Source organism: Spermophilus citellus, assembly GCF_964194105.1.
Source record: "Spermophilus citellus genome assembly, chromosome: 2".
Classification (NCBI taxonomy): Eukaryota; Metazoa; Chordata; class Mammalia; order Rodentia; family Sciuridae; genus Spermophilus; species Spermophilus citellus.
Window position 1 is genome coordinate 7,118,529 of NC_138183.1, and position 19,066 is coordinate 7,137,594.

At 40.3% G+C, this 19,066-nt stretch overlaps 1 protein-coding gene across 3 annotated transcripts in view; it reads left to right on the plus strand.

Annotated features, from left to right (window-relative positions):
- Window positions 1-17,663: 17,663 nt before the first annotated feature.
- ZER1 (zyg-11 related cell cycle regulator) overlaps window positions 17,664-19,066 on the plus strand; it is a gene marked incomplete at its 3' end in the record, with an annotated part of 29,312 nt that continues 27,909 nt past the window's right edge. The window contains exon 1 of one of the 3 annotated variants that reach the window (XM_081279013.1): window positions 17,664-18,050. The remainder of the gene's footprint in view (window positions 18,051-19,066) is intronic. The other 2 variants (XM_081279014.1, XM_081279015.1) reach the window with 2 other exon arrangements.

Here is a 19,066-nt window from a genome sequence, read left to right on the forward strand (position 1 = left end):
TACAGTGTAGCTTATCCTGTCATAGTTTATCAACTATTGGTAGATTATTTGGTTTGTTTCCAGTTTTGATCTATTACAAATAAAGCTGCCACAAACATTTGTGTACAAGTCTTTTTCTGAGTCATTTTTTGCAGTGCCAGAGATGGAACCCAGGGCCTTGGGCATGTTAGACAAGTGCTTTTTTTTTGGTGGGGGGGCGTGGGTACTAGGGATTGAACTCAAGGGAACTCCACCACTGAGCCACATCCCCAGCCCTGTTTTGTATTCTATTTAGAGACAGGGTCTCACTGAGCTACTTAGTGCCTCGCTTTTGCTGAGGTTGGCTTTGAATTCATGATACTCTTGCCTCAGCCTCCCAAGCCACTGGGTTTACAGAGGAGTGCCCAAAGGTCAGTCTTTTTAATTTGGACATTCTAGTAGGTGTGTAGCTATATTTTATGTTTGGCTTTTTTGTTCTATTTTGTTTTGCTTTTGGTGCTGGGGATCAAACTCAGGGCCTCAAACTTGCTAAGCACATGCTGTACCACTAAGCCACACCATCAGCCTCACATTCCTCTTTGTCAACAATGTTTTGGCCTCTATATTTGGTCCTTTGCATTCTATATTAATTTTATAATCAGTTTATTGATTGGGGGGGGGATTCTACTGCGATTTTCACTGCAATTGCATTGAATCTATAGATCAGTTTGGAAATAATTAATATCATAATATTATTGACTCATCTGATCCATGGACATTATATAACTTTCCATAAATTTAGAACCTTAATTTCTCTCAACAATACTTTTTAGTTCTCAGTTACACATAATGGGTCCCTAAGTGTCTCAAATTTTTGATGGTATTACAAATGGTATTTTTTATTTTTAAAAAAATATTTATTTTTTAATTGTAGTTGGACACAATACCTTTATTTATTTATTTTTATGTGGTGCTTAGGATCGAACCCAGGGCCTTGCACATGCTAGGCGATCACTCTACCGCTGAGCCACAATCCCAGCCCCACAAATGGTATTTTTTTAAATTTCAATTTCCAAATTATTTATTACTATAATACAGAAATACAGGGCTGGGGATGTGGCTCAAGCGGTAACGCGCTCGCCTGGCATGCGTGCAGCCCGGGTTCGAGCCTCAGCACCACATACAAACAAAGATGTTGAGTCCGCCTAAAACTAAAAATTAAATAAATAAATAGTTTTAAAAAATACAGAAATACAATTGCTTTTTTCTTTTCTTTTCTTTCTTTCTTTTTTTTTTTTAAACTGGAGATTGACCCTAGAGGTGCTTTACCACTAAGCTACAGCCACAGTCCTTTTTATTTTTTATTTTAAGACAGGATCTGGGGCGGGGGGCACTGGGGTTGTGGTTCAGCTGTGGAGCGCTTGCCTAGCACTTGCAGGGCCCTGGGTTCAATCCTCAGCATTACATACAACTAAATAGAATAAAAAGTATTGTGTCCAACTACAACTTATATATATATATATATTTAAAAGATGGGGTTTTATGTTGTGGAGGCTGGTCTGGAACTTACCATTCTCCTCCCTCAGACTCCCAAAGTGCCAAAATTACAAGCTACTGTGCCTGGCTTAAAATTGTTCTTTTTTAAAAAAAAATAGTTTATAATTATCAATGGATCTTTTATTTTTATTTATATTTATGCAGTGCTAAGGATTGAACCCAGGGCCTCACACATGCCAGGCAAGCACTCTACCACTGAGCCACAACTCCACATCTCTTAAAATTGTTCTTTATATCTTTGAAAGTGTATCTTACAATCTTGCTAAAGTCACTCATTAACTTAAGAAGTTTTTTTGTAGATTCCATCGAATTTTTTTTTTCTTATACTCTAACATTCTAATAGCAAATTTACAAGAACATCACCGAAAGCAGACATTTAATACATGTGTCTCCATACAGGACAACTCAATCAGAAAGGGTAGTGAATGGATGGAATAATATGTGGTAAAAATGCTACAAACAACATTTGGTTTCTGTTGATAAGAAATTTACTTGTTTTAAAATGATCAGGGGGACTGGGGAGTTGGTCAGCAGTAGAGCATTGCCTAACGTGTAAGGCCTGAGTTCTATCCCCAGTACTGAAAAAATAAAAGTGCAAGTGCTGGCATTGTCCAGAAAAACTTAACTGGTTTATTTATAATTGTTATAGAGTTGAATTGCTGATATTTATTCACTGAAACATTTTGAACTGCATTAATGCCTTATGTTCCCATGTTCATATGAAAAATTTATACACAAATAAAAGCCAGAAAACTGTCAATACCTCATTGCTGTTCTCTCTAGTTTTCCACTCCCAATCATCAAATGTATCTTTTGACCCCATGGGTATAAAAAATGTCTAGCATTCTGAACTACCAATAACTGAGCAAAGAAAAAAATTTGAGAATGAAATGTTTCCAATCTAATGGTTTCTAAAGCACATACTCCACCCTTGCAGCATGCCAGCTGGACATCTTTTGACATAATTTTTATTTATTTGGATTGCATACACAGGTTGGGGTCTTTAAAAATGCCAACCAGGTCAGCCTCACTTTCCTCCTACAAAGCACCAATAGCTGCTCTCTGGAAAACTATCTTCTTTTGAAATCCTGAGCAATGTCTCGCACCAGACTCTGGAGGGGGACTTTGCAGATCAGAAGTTCAAAGGACTTTTGACAACATGTTTTGCAGAGTGCCATAGTACCAGGCCCTAACAGTGAGGTTTGTCCCCCTCCAGGAGAGCTCCCACTCTCCAAGCAGTTTTTGTAGTTAGTTGCTTCCTGGGGGCATCACCAGCAGGTGGGTTTGCTGGAAGTCCACTTGGTAGAAGCTTTGATTAATGGTTTCCTTTCCCTTCAGCTGGAGTCCAGCAAGCTACAGGGAAAGCTGGCATTAAAGGGTGATAGCCCATAGAATTTTTCATATAGACTACTGTTTTTGTTTTGTTTTGCTTTGTTTGCTTTTTGGTACTAGGGATTGAAGGGCACTTAACCACTGAGCCACATCCCCAGCCCTTTTTATATTTTATTTTGAAACAGGGACTAAGTTGCTTAGGGCCTCGCTGTATTGCTCAGGCTGGCTTTGAACTCACAATCCCCCTACTTCATCCTCCCAAGCCACTGGGATTACAGACAGTAATTACAGTCTATGCCTGGCTAGACTATTGTTTTGATGTCCTAAAACTTCTGCAACAAATTGCCACAAACTGTAGTGGGTTTTTTAAAATTATTATTATTGTTGTTGTTGTTGTTTTTCTGTTAAGAATTATGTTTATTGGGCTAGGGCTGGAGCTCAGTGGTAGCACACTTGCCTGGCATGTGTGAGGCACTGGGTTCAATTCTCAGCACCATATGTAAATAAATAAAATAAAGGTCTATCAACAACTAAAACAATGTTTAAAAAAAAAGAATTATGTTTATTCATTTTTTTTCCTTTGGTAATGGGGATTGAACTCAGGTGCACTCAACCACTGAGCTACATCCCCAGCCCTATTTTTGTATTTTATGTAGAGACAGGGTCTCATTGAGTTACCTAACACCTCATCATTGCTTAGATGACTTTGAACTTGTGATCCTCCTGCCTCAGCCTCCTGAGCTGCTGGGATTACAGGCATGTGCCACCCTGCCCGGCAAGACTTATGTTTATTCTTTTAAGACTTTATGCAGTTAAAATTCCAATTTTGGGGCTGGGGATACAGCTCGATTGGCAGAGTGCTTGCCTTGCAAGGCCCTAAATTCAATCCCCAGCACCACACACACACACACAAAAAAAAAAAAAAAAAAAACAACTCTAATTTTTAGCCAAACTGGTGGAGCATGCCTATAATCCCAGTGGTTTGAAGGCTGGGGCAGGAGGATCACAAGTTCAAAGCCTGCCTAAGCAACTTAACAAGACCCTGTCTCAAAATAAAATATACAAGGGCTGGGGAATGTGGTTTAGTGGTTAAGCACTCCTGGGTTAAATAAAATAAAATTCTAGTTTTTGTATCTATGGGGATAGGGAAAATAGGAAAATAAAAGGGTACAAACTTTCACTTACTGGATGAACAAGTTTAGGGGATCTTTGTTCAGCATGGATGATGAGGAATGTGTTAATTCAATTGTGATAAACATTATACAATAGCTATGTGTATCAAATTATCTTCTAGTACCCCTTGAATATGTTCAATTTTGGTTGGATATGTTCAAATTAAGGTTTTAAAGAGAACAATAAAATAATTTTTCACATCTATGTTCATCAGGGATATTGACCTATAGTTTTATTTCTGTCATTCTTTTCCATTTTAAGAGTACCGTTCAAGCCAGGTGGCCTGGTGCATGCCTGTAATCCCAGCCACTTGGGAGGCAGGAGGATTTCAAGTTCAAAGCTAGCCTCAGCAACTTAGCAAGACTCTCTCTAAATAAAATATAAAAAGTGATGGGGATGTGGTTCAGTGGTTAAGTGCCCCTGGGTTCAATTCCTGGTACAAAAAAAAAAAAAAAAAAAAAAAAAAGACAGTTCAGTGGCATTAAGTACCTCATAATATTGTGCAACCATCACCACCACCCATCTCCATTACTCTTCATCTTGCAAAAGAGAAACCTTGTCCCCATTAAACATTAACTGCCATTCCTCTTCTGCTAGTCCCTGGCTCCCACCTTTCTACTTTATGTCTCTATGACCACTCTAAATATCTTATATAAATGCAATCAGACAGAATTTGTCTTTTTGTGACTGTTTATTTCACTTAGCCTGATGTCCTCCACGTTCATTTCTGCTATATGCCTGCTTTCTTTTCACTAGCATGATGTATCAGTCAAAGTCTAATTAGGAGAAAGAAACCACACAATAATTTTATTTTTTTTTAAAGAGAAAGAATTTTAATATTTATTTTTTAGTTTTCGGCGGACACAACATCTTTGTTTGTATGTGGTGCTGAGGATCGAACCCGGGCCGCACGCATGCCAGGCGAGTGCGCTACCGCTTGAGCCACATCCCCAGCCCCCACACAATAATTTTAATGGGAAAAGTTTAATATAAAGATTTATCAACAACAGCAAGAGATTGGAATTACAAGGGGTTGATTAGTAAGAAGTAATGAGAATGTTAAAGAATATAAACATGGCTGGGTGGAAAAGCATGCACCTACAGTCCCACCTACTCTGGAGGCTAAGGTAAGAGGACTGCTTGAGCTCAGGAGTTCCCAACCAGCCTAGGCAATGTAAAAAAAACCTTGTTTCTAAAAAATAAACTAGACTCTACAACCATATTTGGCCAGGGAAGAAAATAGAAAAAGAAATTTAAGTTACAAGAATGGCAGATATCAGGAGCAGCACTAAGGGCTGAGGTGCAGCACTAAGGAAGGAAGTACACCACCTCCCCAGCCTGCGATGCAGACCCTGTGGGAGAGGACAGGGCCTCGACTCATTGAATGACAGCAAAGCCCTTGATGGGACTCTCTGGAAATTCTACCTCTGGAATTTGCTGGAAATCAGCTATGGTGTCGTGTCATAGAACACGCTGGAATTTTGCCTTCTTAAGTTCTTGGGAAAGCTGTTTACAGGAAGGTGTCTCACCAAAGGTTCCTATCCAAGAATAACCCCTGGGGCGGTACTGGGAGAAGCTGCCAGCTGCCAGCAATGGTTAGTAGGCAGCTGCTGGAGAAGCCATGTGTTGCAGAAGCCTGTCTAGTGAGCACACCAGAACTAGGAAGGAAAATCCCTTTCATGCAGGAAAAATATTTAAAGGACCCCAATCCATTTTGTCTGAGTGAGCAATGAAGAGTGAATTTGGAGCTCTAAGGCAAAATTGATAACTGGCAAGAAATGTATATATATTTTTCCATCCTTTGACTTTTATTTTTTTTATTTATTTATTTTAGTTGTAGTTGGACACAATACCTTTATTTTATTTATTTATTTTTATGTGGTGCTGAGGATCGAACCCAGGGCCTCGCATGTGGTAGGCGAGCACTCTACTGCTGAGCCACAACCCCAGCCCCTCATTCTTTGACTTTTATTTAAATAGCTTTATTGAGATAAATTCATATATCATACATTTTACCCTTTTAAAATATATAAATCTGGGCTGGGGTTGTGGCTCAGAGGTAGAGTTCTGGCCTAGCATGTGTGAGGCACTGGGTTTGAACCTCAGTACCACATAAAAATAAAATAAAGATATTAAATATATATATATATATATATATATATATATATATATATTTCAATGGTTTGGGCATATTACATTATTAACTTATTTAAAGTGAAGTATAATACTTATAATGTAAAATTCGCCCTTTTAACTATTTCATGCATACAACTCAACAGCATTAGTTACACTTACAATATTATGTAGCCATCACCACTATCTAGTTCCAAAACTCTTCATTACTCCAAAGAGATAATCTGTAACCCCTGAGTAATTTCCCTTCCCTGTAGCACATGGAAACATCCAATTAGTCTTCAATTTCTAGGAATTTTCATTCTCCTTGCTATGTTATACAATGGGAACCATACCATGTTTGTCTTTTTTTAAAATATATTTTTATTTGTAGATGGACACAATATATTTATTTATTTATTTATTTACTTACTTACTTACTTACTTACTTACTTTTATGTGGTGCTGAGGATCAAATCCAGTGTATGTGAGGTAAGTGCTCTACCACTGAGCCACAACCCCAGCTCCCAGGGTTTGTCTTTGCTTAGTGAAAGGTTCATACTTGTGATAGCATGTAAAATAACTTAATTCCATTTTGGGGGGTGGGTGGGTACTGGAGATTGAACCCAGGGCCTAGCACATACTAGGCAAGTACTTTTCCATTGAGCTTCATCCTTAGTCCAAGTTTAATTCCTTTTTATGGCTGAATGATATTCCATGATATGTATATACCATATTTTATTTTTAAACTCATCTGTTGATGGACACTTGGGTTGTTTCTGCCTCTTGTGTATGATTCAGTAAGCAAGACATATAAGTCTCTGCCCCAGCTTTCCATGTCTAGGAGTGGAATGACTGAGACATATGGGGACTACATTTAACTTTTTGAATAACAGCCATAGTATTTTTGATAGCAATTATACCATTTTATATGCCCTCCAGCACATATGTAAATCCAATCTTTCCAATCCTTGTAAACATTTATTATCTCCCTCTCTTTCTTTTTATCACATCCATTCTAGTAGGTGAAAAATATTCTTATTTTGGCTTTGATTTGCATGTTTGTGAGTCCTTCAAGTATGTTCCTTTTTTTCAAGCTTGTTTTGTCTATTCTGGGCCCCTTGTGATACCATATGCATATTCAAATTGAGAAAAAGGAAGAAAGTTTATTGCTTTTCTAGCAAAGGAGAAACAAAGGGGATTCCTGTCCCAAAGGCTCTGATTCTGCCCATCTGCAGAAATAGGGGGCTTTTATAGAGGTGATTCGGAGAAAATGAGATTAGAGAGGAAAGATCAGGAAGTTTAGGGAAAAGAAGGTTGGGGGAAAAAAACATGTAAATTTCAAAGCCACAAGAAATAGAGCCAATTCATCAAGTGAACCCCTGTTACAATACCTCACTGTCAATTTCTACATTCCATTTCTATGGAAAGTAGGTGATGACACCCAAAGCTATGTCCTGCTCAAAGTGGGCAAAGTTGGGGGAAGTAATGCAAAGTCCTTATTCTCTATCAGGTGGGTTGTGGACAGTTAAGGGCATCAGAGCAGTCCAGGACATTCCCACTTTTGTAAAAACTGCTATTAGGATTTGACAGGGATCTCATTGCATCTGTAGATCTATTTGGATATTATTATTATTATTATTATTATTATTTTAAATACCTTTATTTATTTTATTTTTATGTAGTGCTAAGGATCGAACCCAGGGCCTCCCACGTGCTAGGCAAGTGCTCTACTGCTGAGTCACAACCCCATCCCTATTTGGATATTATTGTCAATGTAACAATATTGTCTCTCTATCCATGAAGATGGGATGTCTTTCCATCTTTAATTTCTTGATAAACTTTGATAAACCTTTGTTTTATTCACTTATCTATCTGTGGTGCTGAGAATTGAACCCTGTGCCTCACATATGCTAGGCAGTCACTCTACCACTGAGCCACAACCCAAGCCTTGCAAAATAAATTTTAAAAACAATTATTTTGTCTTTAATTTCATTCAGCAATGTTTTGTAGTTTTCAGTCTACAAGTTTTCACTTTTGTGGTTAATTTTAGTCTTAACTTTTGTTGTTTGTTTTCGTGGTACTGGGGATTGAACCACATTGGGCCTCACACATGGAAGGTAAGCAATCTACCACTGAACTACAGTACCAGACTTTTAAATTATTTTTATTATTCATTTATTTATTTATTTTTGACACTGGAGATTTAACCCAGGAGCTCTTTGCCACTGAGTTACATCACCAAAATCTTGCTAAGTTGAGACATAGACTCTTTAAATTGCTTAAGCCTTTTCTAAATTGCTGAAATTGTGATCCTCCTGCCTCTAGAGCCACTAGGACTATATGCATGTGTCACTTGTGCCTAGCCCAATTCCTTTTTTTTCTAAATATCTTTTTAGTTATAGATGGACACAATATCTTTATTTATTTATTTTTATGTGGTGCTGAGGATCAAACCCAGTGCCTCACACATGCGAGGCAGGCGTTCTACCACTGAGCTACAGCCTGAGCCCCTAACTCAATTCCTTTTTTAAAAAATTTATTTTGCAAGGCTTGGGTTGTGGCTCAGTGGTAGAGTGACTGCCTAGCATATGAGAGGCACAGGGTTCAATTCTCAGCACCACAGATAGATAAGTGAATAAAACAAAGCTTTATCAACGATTAAAATATATATATATATATATATATATATTTTTTTTTTTTTAGAGAGAGAGAGAGAGAATTTTTTAATATTTATTTTTTAGTTCTCCGTGGACACAATATCTTTGTTTGTATGTGGTGCTGAGGAGAGAGAGAGAGAGAATTTTTTTAATATTTATTTTTTAGTTCTCCGTGGACACAACATCTTTGTTGGTATGTGGTGCTGAGGATCGAACCCGGGCCGCACGCATGCCAGGCGAGCGCGATACCGCTTGAGCCACATCCCCAGCCCCCGATTAAAATATTTTTAAAAATTTTATTTTAAGGGCTGACGTTGTGGCTCAGTGGTAGACCACTCGCCTAGCACGTGAGAGGCCCTGGGTTTGATCCTTAGCACCATATAAAAGTAAATAAATAAAATAAAGGTATGTGTCCAACTACAACTAAAAAATAAATATTAAAAACAATTATTTTGGGGCTGGGGATGTGGCTCAAGCGGTAACACGCTCCTCTGGCATGCGCGGGGCGCTGGGTTTGATCCTTAGCACCACATACAAACAAAAGTAAGGATGTTGTGTCCACCGAAAACTGAAAAATAAATATTAAAAAAAAAATCTCTCTCTCTGTCTCTCTCTTAAAAAAAAATATTATTTTGAGGGGTTGGGGTTGTAGCTCAGTGGTTCAGTGGTTGAGCACTTGTCTCCCATGTATGAGGCACTGGGTTTGATCCTCAGCACCACATAAAAAATAAAATAAAATAAAGATATCGTAACCATTTAACTAAAATTTTTTTTAATTATTTTGAGACAAGATCTTGACAAGCTGCCTATGCTAGCCTTGAACTTGTTTTTTTTTTTTTTTTTTTTAAGAGAGAGAGAGAATTTTTCAATATTCGCTATTTAGTTTTCGGCAGACACAACATCTTTGTATGTGGTGCTGAGAATCGAACCCGGGCCACACGCATGCCAGGCGCTTGAGCCACATCTCCAGCCCTAACCTTGAACTTGTGATCCTCTGACTTCAGCCTCCAAAGTAGCTGGGATTAGCCAGGCATGGTTGCACATGTCTGTAATCTCAGTATTAGGGAAGTTGAGTCAGGAGGATTGCAAGTTCAAGGCAGTCTCAGCAATTTAGCAAGGCTCTAAGCAATTTAGTGAGATCCTGTTCCAAAGAGAGAAAGGGTGGTGGGGCACTCTGGAGATATAGCTTTTTGTAAAGTGCCCCTGGGTTTAATTCCCAGTACCTAAAAAGTACATTAGTAAATAAATAGCTGGAATTCAGGCATGCACCACGGTACCCAGATTTAGGTGTTTTATTTTTTTTGATGCTATTATACATTGAATTTTAAAAAAATTCCTGTTCACTGGGCTGGAGCTGGAGCTTATTGGTAGAGTGCCCTCCTTGCATGTGTGAGGCATTGGGTTCAATCCTCAGCACCACATAAAAATAAATAAAAATATTGTGTCCAACTACAACCAAAAAAATATTTTTAAAAAATTCCTGTTCAGGATTATTAACGACAAGTATACAGAAATTCAACTGACTTTTTAGTGTTGATTTTATATCCTATAACTTTTTAAATTCATTAAGTGGCTCTCACAAGTTTTTTGTAAATTAGGGTTTTCCGTCCAAGATTATACCATTTGCAAACAGAAATAAATTTACTTTATCTTTACCAACTTGTCTTTTGTTTTTCTTACCTCCTGCAGCTAGAATTTGAATAGAAGTGTTGAATAGAAGTGATGAAAGTGGGCATCTTTCTCCTTCTCCTGATCTTGGAGGGAACACTTTTATTTTTTACAATTAAGTATGGATGTTAGCTCTAGGTTTTGCATTTGTCCTTTATCAAGGAAGTTTCCTTCTATTTCTTATTCATAAATGTTTCAGTATGATAGGGTACTAAATTTTTTCAAATGCTTTTTCTACATTGGTATAGTCAGCAGTTGAGGAAGGAAGCCTTCTTCCTTTGTTATACTAATACTGTATATTTTGCTGATTAATTTTCATATGTTGAACTATCCTTGAATTCCAGGAATAAATCCCACTTGGTAATGATGTATAACTTTCAATATACTGCTGATTTGGTTTACTATATGCAAGGTGTGTTTTTTCTCATCCTTTGACAATTAACATATCTATTTAAGTGGATTTCGAGTTTTTTGTTTGTTTGAGATTGGATCTCACTATGTTGTCCAGGCCAGCCTTCCATTCAATAATCCTCCCGAGTAGCTGGGATTACAGGCATGCACCATTGCACCTAGCTTAAAATGGGTTTTCATTTTTATTTTTGGTACTGGGAATTTTTTTTTTTTTAAAGAGAGAGTGAGAGAGGGGAGAGAGAGAGAGAGAATTTTTAATATTTATTTTTCAGTTCTCGGTGGACACAACATCTTTGTTGGTATGTGGTGCTGAGGATCGAACCCGGGCCGCACGCATGTCAGGCGAGCGCGCTACCGCTTGAGCCACATCCCCAGCCCTGGTACTGGGAATTTAACCCACGGGCACTTAATTACTGAGGCACATCCTCAACCCTTTTTATTTTTTATTCTGAGACAGGGTATTGCTAAATTGCTGAGGCTGGCTAGGAACTTGCGATCCTCCTACCCTAGCCTCCTGAGCTGCTGGGATTATAGGCCTGTGCCACCATGCCCAGCTAAAATGAGTTTCTATAGGCAGCATATTATTAAGGGTTCCTTTTTTATTCAATCATATAAACTCTGTCTTTTATTAGAGGTATTTGGACCTTTAATATTCAGTGTGATTGTTCTCATTATGGAGTTAGGCCCGTTCTGCAGTTTGCTATTTTCCATTTTTTCTATTTGTGTTCTATTTGTCCTAAATGTGTTCTCTATTCCCTTTTTGTTCTTTCCCATTTTGCCTTTTCCTCTCTTGAATTGACTATTTTATATTTTTAGATCCCATTTCTTCTCCTTTGCTATTTTAGTGGTTGCTTTAGGATTTATTGTGTACATCTTTAATTTATTGCAATCTATCTTCAAGTGACATTACACTGCTTTATAGGTAGAATAAGAACTACTCAATAATATACTTTTATTTTGCTCCTTCTGCTACAGTAACCAACCATCCTGGGTTGCCTGGGATAAGGGTGTTCCCAGAGTACATTGGACTCTCAGTTTTAAAATTGGGAGAATTTCAGGTAAATTATCCTGGATAATTAATTTATTTATATGTTGTTATAAAAATATTTTTGGGGAGCACTTCCAAACTCATTCCACAAGGCCAATATCACCCTGATTCTGAAACCAGGCAAAGACACATCACAGAAAGAAAATTTCAGACCAATATCTCTAATGAACATAGATGTAAAAATTCTCAATAAAATTCTGGCAAATCAAATACAAAAACATATCAAAAAGATAGTGCACCATGATCAAGTGGGATTCATCCCAGGGATGCAAGGTTGGTTCAACATGTGGAAATCAATAAATGTAATTCATCACATCAATAGACTTAAAGATAAGAACCATATGATCATCTCAATAGATACAGAAAAAGCATTTGACAAAATACAGCATCCCTTCATGTTCAAAACACTAGAAAAACTAGGGCTAACAGGAACATATCTCAACATTGTAAAAGCTATCTATGCTAAGCCCCAGGCCAACATCATTCTAAATGGAGACAAAATGAAAGCATTCCCTCTAAAAACTAGAACAAGACAGGGATGCCCTCTTTCACCACTTCTATTTAACATGGTTCTTGAAACACTGGCCGGAGCAATTAGACAGACAAAAGAAATTAAAGGAATACAGTAAGAAAAGAAGGACTCAAATTAGCACTATTTGCTGATGATATGATTCTATACATAGAAGACCCAAAAAATTCCACCAGAAAACTTCTAGAACTAGTAAATTAATTCAGCAAAGTAGTAGGATACAAATCAATACCCATAAATCAACAGCATTTCTGTATATCAGTGACAAATCCTCTGAAAGGAAAATCAGGAAAACTACTCCATTTACAATATTTTAAAAACAAATAAAATACTTGGGAATCAACCTAATAAAAGAGGTGAAAGACCTGTACAATGAAAACTATAGAACACTAAGTAAAGAAATTAAAGAAGACCTTAGAAGGGGCTGGGATAGTGACGCAGTGGTAGAGTGCTCGTCTAGCACATGTGAGGCCCTGGGTTGGATCCTCAGCACCACATATAAGTAAATAAATAAAATAAAGACAGGGGGTGGGGATGTGGCTCAAGCGGTAGCGCGCTCACCTGGCATGTGTGCGGTCCGGGTTCGATCCTCAGCACCACATACAAACAAAGGTGTTTTGTCCACCGAAAACTAAAAAATTAAACATTAAACATTAAAAAATTATCTCTCTCTCTAAAGAAATAAAGACAAATACACACACACACACACACACACACACATATATATATATATATATATATATATATATATATATAAAGAAGACCTTAGAAGATGGAAAGATCTCCCTTGTTCTTGGATAAACAGAATTAATATTGTCAAAATGACCATACTACCAAAAGCACTATACAGATTTAATGCAATTCCAATCAAAATCCCAATGACATTCCTCATAGAAATAGAAAAAACAGTCATGAAATTCATCTGGAAAAATAAGAGATCTAGAATAGCTAAAGCAATCCTTAGTAAGAAGAGTAAAGCAGGTGGCATCACTATACCAGACCTTAAACTATACTACAGAACAATAGTAACAAAAACAGCATGGTGTTACCACCAAAATAGGCTTGTAGACCAATGGTACAGAATAGAGACACAGACTAATCACATAATTACAGGTATCTTATATTAGAAAAAGGTGTCAAAAGCATACATTGGAGAAAAGATAGCTCTTCAATAAATGGTGATGGGAAAACTGGAAATCCATATACAACAAAATTAAATTGAACCCCTATTTCTCACTATGCACAAAACTCAACTTAAAGTGGATCTAGGACTTGGAATTAGACTAGAGTCCCTGAGCCTGATAGAAGAAAAAGTAGGCCCAAATCTCCATCACATTGGATTAGGCTCCTACTTCCTTAAAAGACTCCGATAGCACAAGAATTAAAATCAAGAATTAATAAATGGGATGGATTCAAACTAAAAAGCTTCTTCTCATCAAAAGAAACAATCAGTGAGGTAAATAGAGAGTCCACAGCTTGGGAGCAAATTTTTGCCACTTGCACATCAGATAGAGCACTAATCTCTAGAGTAGAGCTAAACTCCAAAAAAACAAATATCACCTTCTCAGAAGGTGATATTCAATCAATCAACAAATTTATGAAAAAATGTTCAACATCTATAGCAATTAGAGAAATGCAAATCAAAATTACTCTAATATTTCCTCTCACTCCAGTAAGAATGGCAACTTTTAAGAATACAAACAACAATAAATGTTGGTGAGGATGTGGGGAAAAAGGCACACTCATACATTGCTGGTGGGACTGCAAGTTGGTGCAGCTAATATGGAAAGCAGTGTGGAGATTCCTTGGAAAACTGGGAATGGAACCACCTTTTGACTCCCATTCCTCCATCTATACCCAAAGGATTTAAAAACAGCATACCACGGGAACACAGCCCCATCAATGTTTATTGCAGCACAATTCACAATAGCTAAACTGTGGAACCAACCTAGATGCCCTTCAGTAGATGAATGGATAAAGAAAATGTACTATATATATATACATAATGGAATATTACTCAGCAATAAAAGAGAATAAAATCATGGCATTTGCAGGTAAATGGATGGAGTTGGAGAATATAATGCTAAGTGAAGTTAGCCAATCCCCAAAAACCAAATGCTGAATGTTTTCTCTGATATAAGGAGGCTGATTCATAGTGGGGTTGGGAGGGAGAGCATGGGAAGATTAGAAGAACTCTAGATAGGGCAAAGGGGAGAGAGAGCAAGGGAGGGGGTAATGGAGTAAAAAAAAAGATGGTGGAATGAGATGGCCATCACTACCCTCAGTACATGTATGAGGAAGACATGAATGGTGTGAATATACTTTGTATACAACCAGAGATATGAAAAGTTGTGCTCTATATATGTAATATGAATTGTAATATATCCTGCTATTGTATATAACAAATTAGAATAAAAAATTTTAAAAAATATTTTTGGGGGGATCAACCAAGTTCTTCCATTAAGAAAATTGTATAGTTAGACAAACACATTGATACATGCTACTAGGGAGGCTGAAACAAAAGAATCAAGTTTGAGACCAGCCTGGGTAACTTAACAAGACCCTATCTCAAACAATAAAAAAGGCTAGGGATGTTACTTGGTGACAGAGCACCCTGGGTTCAATCCCCAGTTCCAGAAAGGAAGGGAAAGAAAAAAAAAGAGCAGTTATTGTAATACTATGCAACCATTCAAAACTTAATAGAATTATATGATCTTACATAAAATGATTAAAAATTTGCAGAACAATTTATATAGCATGATTCTTCTTATATTTTAAAATCCATCCTGAATTATAAGTTTACATAACTATGTACATGCTTATCAATGTTTTAATAGCTTTATCAAGATACAATTCACATACCATACAAACTAAACATTTAAAGTGGACAACTCAATGTTTTTAATATATTCCCAGAGTTGTGCATATGTAACTATCATCCATCAAAACACGCAACCATCACCACCTAATTTTAGGAGGGGGGAGGGGGGAGGAGGGGGGAGGGGGGAGGAGGGGGAGGGGGGATGAGGGGGAGGGGGGAGGAGGGGGGAGGAGGGGGGAGGGGGAGGGGGGGAGGGGGGAGGAGGAGGGGGGAGGAGGGGAGGGGGAGGGGGGGAGGGGGGAGGAGGAGGGGGGAGGAGGGGAGGGGGAGGAGGGGAGGGGGAGGAGGGGAGGGGGAGGAAGGGGAAGGGGAAGGAAGGGGAAGGGGGAGGGGGAGGAAGGGGGAGGAGGAGGAGGAGGGGGAGGAGGGGGAGGAGGGGGAGGAGACATTTTTACAATGGGAATAAGGAGGAGAGAAAAAATAAGAACAAATTTTAAAAGAGGGAAAAAAACTTGATGAGAAATAAAGACTTGTTTCTACTGTGGTGGTCAAAACTTGGCAGGAATGGATTTTCAACCACTCAACCACTAAGTCACATCCCCAGCCCTATTTTTTATATTTTGAGACAGGGTCTCACTGAGTTGCTAAGCACCCCACAGTTGCTGAGGCTGGCTTTGAACTCCCGATCTTCTGTCTCAACCTCCTGAGCCGCTGGCATTACAGGCATGCACCACCACGCCCGCCTCTAGAGCAGTTTTGTCACCTCAGAAAGAAGCCCTGTACCCTGCAGCAGTCGTTTCTCATTCCCCTAACTACCTAGCTCTACCAACCACTGATCTACTTTGTCTCCAGAGTTGCCTATTCTGTACATATAAATAGAATCATATATTGTCTCTCTTGTAACTGCTTTTAAGGTTCACCCATGTTGTAACATGAATAAGTACTTCATTCTTTTTTATTAATAAATAATATTCTATCGTATTGCTGTGCCATTCCATACCATATCCATTTCCTAGTTGTTGGACCATTAGGGTTGTTCCCACTTCTTGACTATTTTAAATAATAGTGCTATGAAAACCTGTGTATGAAAGATCTTGTATGGACATATCTCCATTCCATTTTTCTTGGATATATAAGCTTAATTTTTTAAAGAAATGTTTTTTGTAGTTGTAAATGGATAGAATGCCTTTATTTTGTTTATTTTTATTGGTGCTGAGGATAGAACCCAGTGCCTCACACATGTGAGGCAAGCGCTGTGCCGCTGAGCTACAGCCCCAGCCCCAGCCCTATAAGCTTACCTTTTGAGAAACTGCTAAACTCTTTTCCAAAGCATTAGCTTGCTTTTTTTTTTTTTTTGCGGGGCGGGGGGGGGGAGGCAGTGGTGGTACTGGGGAACCCTTTTTATTTTTAGACAAGGTCTCGCTACTGAGATTGGTCTGGAACTTGAGATCCTCCTGCCTCAGCCTCCCGGTTTGCTGTGACCCACCAGCTGCATCATTTAAAGTTCCCGCATGCAGTGCATGAGGATTCCGGTCTCTCCTATCTTCACCAACACGCGTTTTATCTGTCTCTGACCATGTCCACCCTAGGGGGTAAGAAATTGTATCTCATAATAGTTTTGACGTACATTTCCCAAATGACTAATGATGTTGAGCATGTTTTCATGACTTATGGCCATTTGTATATCTTCCTTGGAGAAAGTGTATTCAGATCCTTTGCCCAAGTAACCAAAAGGATGTCATTGAAAATTCTTTATATGTTCTGGATATTCTTTGAATACTTTGGGTGACAAGAGGCTGGAAAAGGTGGTAGAGAAAGATCATGAAAGTCCTTGTCATCTCGATTTACGTTTTAGAAAAAGCACTCTGGGACTATGGGGCTTCTGAGAGGAAGCTGTGCAGAAATCCAGGAAAGCAATGATGGTGGGCAGTAGCAGGGTGGAGGGAGGAGAGAAATCTTAGGACTTGGCGACCAGCCTGGGGGCTGGAGGAAATGCGGGGACCAACGCCGACGCCCCATTTCCACCTGAAAGCTCGGTGGCCCGCGGCCCATCCACTAACCCGAGGTGCGGCGTCAGCTACCTCTGGAGAGCCGCGTGGAGCGGGGGGCGCTGAGTCAGTGCTGACGGTGAAAGGTGGAGTCAGTCCTGTCCTAAACAAGACAGGGACCCAGTCCTGCCTGAGCGTTGGGCTCACGCAAGCCGGCCCCTCGCAGGCCAGGGCGAGCCCCGCAGCACGCGAACTCCGGGCCGCGGTGCCCACGCACCGCTCCCTGCTCCACTGCGAGCCAGGGTCGCGTCCCGGGAGGAGCCGCCGCCAAGCTCCCGGAACCTTCCGCTGCCGCCGCCCGAGTTCGCCGCGGGACCCGTCGGGGGAACCCCTTCACTGTTGCTAAGGGGCGGCCCCGGAAGTGACGCGCCCGGGGTTTGTTGACAGCGGAGGCGGCGGCGGCTGGCCGCTCGGAGTCGAAGAAGCCGGATCGGGGGAGGGGCTGGCCCCGGGAGGCAGCACCTGACGGCCCTCAGCCTTGCCCGCAGCCAGGGCAAGGTAACGGCCACGGGGTCCCTGTCGTGACCCGCTCCGGCCCCGGTCTCGAGCCCTCAGCATCACAGGCTCCGCCCCGCCGACCCCCGGGCGCCCCGGACCCCGGCCCTAGGCGGACGAGATCCCCAACCTCCTGAAGCGCTCTGGCCCCGGATTCTCCCGGGCCCCATCCTCCGCTCCTCCTCGCCTACGAAGCATCCTGACTGCTTCCCAGCGCTGAGGGCAGCCCCATCCCAGGGTAGGTCCTGGACCCCAGGCCAAGGGATGTACCTGCGTCCTCATCCTTCCCCTCCTGCCTCCGGGGCCTGTCCGTTGCCGCCGCAACCCCTTGCAGAGGTCTATCTTGGCCCTTGGTGGGAGGGCTCCCTTCTCCACCCTCGCCGTCAGGTCCGAAAAATGTGCCTTTAAAACTGAGCTCCCTTCCTCCAGAAAGAAAATGACGCTCTGTCGGACGCCCCTGCAAGATGGGGGAATCGATGTAGGGCTTAGAAGGCCAGCCTCTGCCCCTCCTACCTGTTGGATGAGCTTTCGTTTTCCCCAGAGCAGTGCTTAAAAGCTCAGGGACGGCTTGGATTCTGGATCAGCTTCCCAAAGGGATGACAAGGGACATCCAACAGGGTGGGAAAGGGATGGATGGGGTTCAACCTGCAGGCCAGGAAATCCCGGTAGTGAGTTGAAAGTGAAATTGACCATGCTGGCCACTATCATTCTATAGGTGGAACTTGATTTGGCTGCTCTTTGACCGCTAGAATCCAAGATTTCCCGTCTCTGCCTGTGCCTTTGAGTTAATTTGGTTTTTAAGGGGGAAGAGGATGCCTGACACCTGGGGAAAGGCCTTCTGTATGATCTTTCCCACAGAATGTTTCTCTTTAGGATTCAAACTGGTTAAAGTGACCATGAGAGATAGATTTGAAAAGGATAACAGGAGCTATGCTTAGACCAGGAGTCAGTTGACAAGGGTGAGGGCCTCTATTTTTTGTTCATTTAACAAATAACAAATGTAAAAAATGTGGGTGGTGATAGGTGTCATGGAGAAAAATAAAGGAGGAGAACCATGGGAACCAGAGGCTGGGGTCACCTCTTTATAAAAGGTGGTCAGGGAAGGTCACTAATAAAGTGATATTTGAGCAGAGATGAGTAAGAGAGTAAGCCATACACTCTCTGGTGCAGAACATTCAGCAGCAGGTGCAAAGGTCCTGAGGTCATGTGCTTAGTAAGTTTAAGAAACAGCAAGAGAACAGAGAGCTGGAGAAG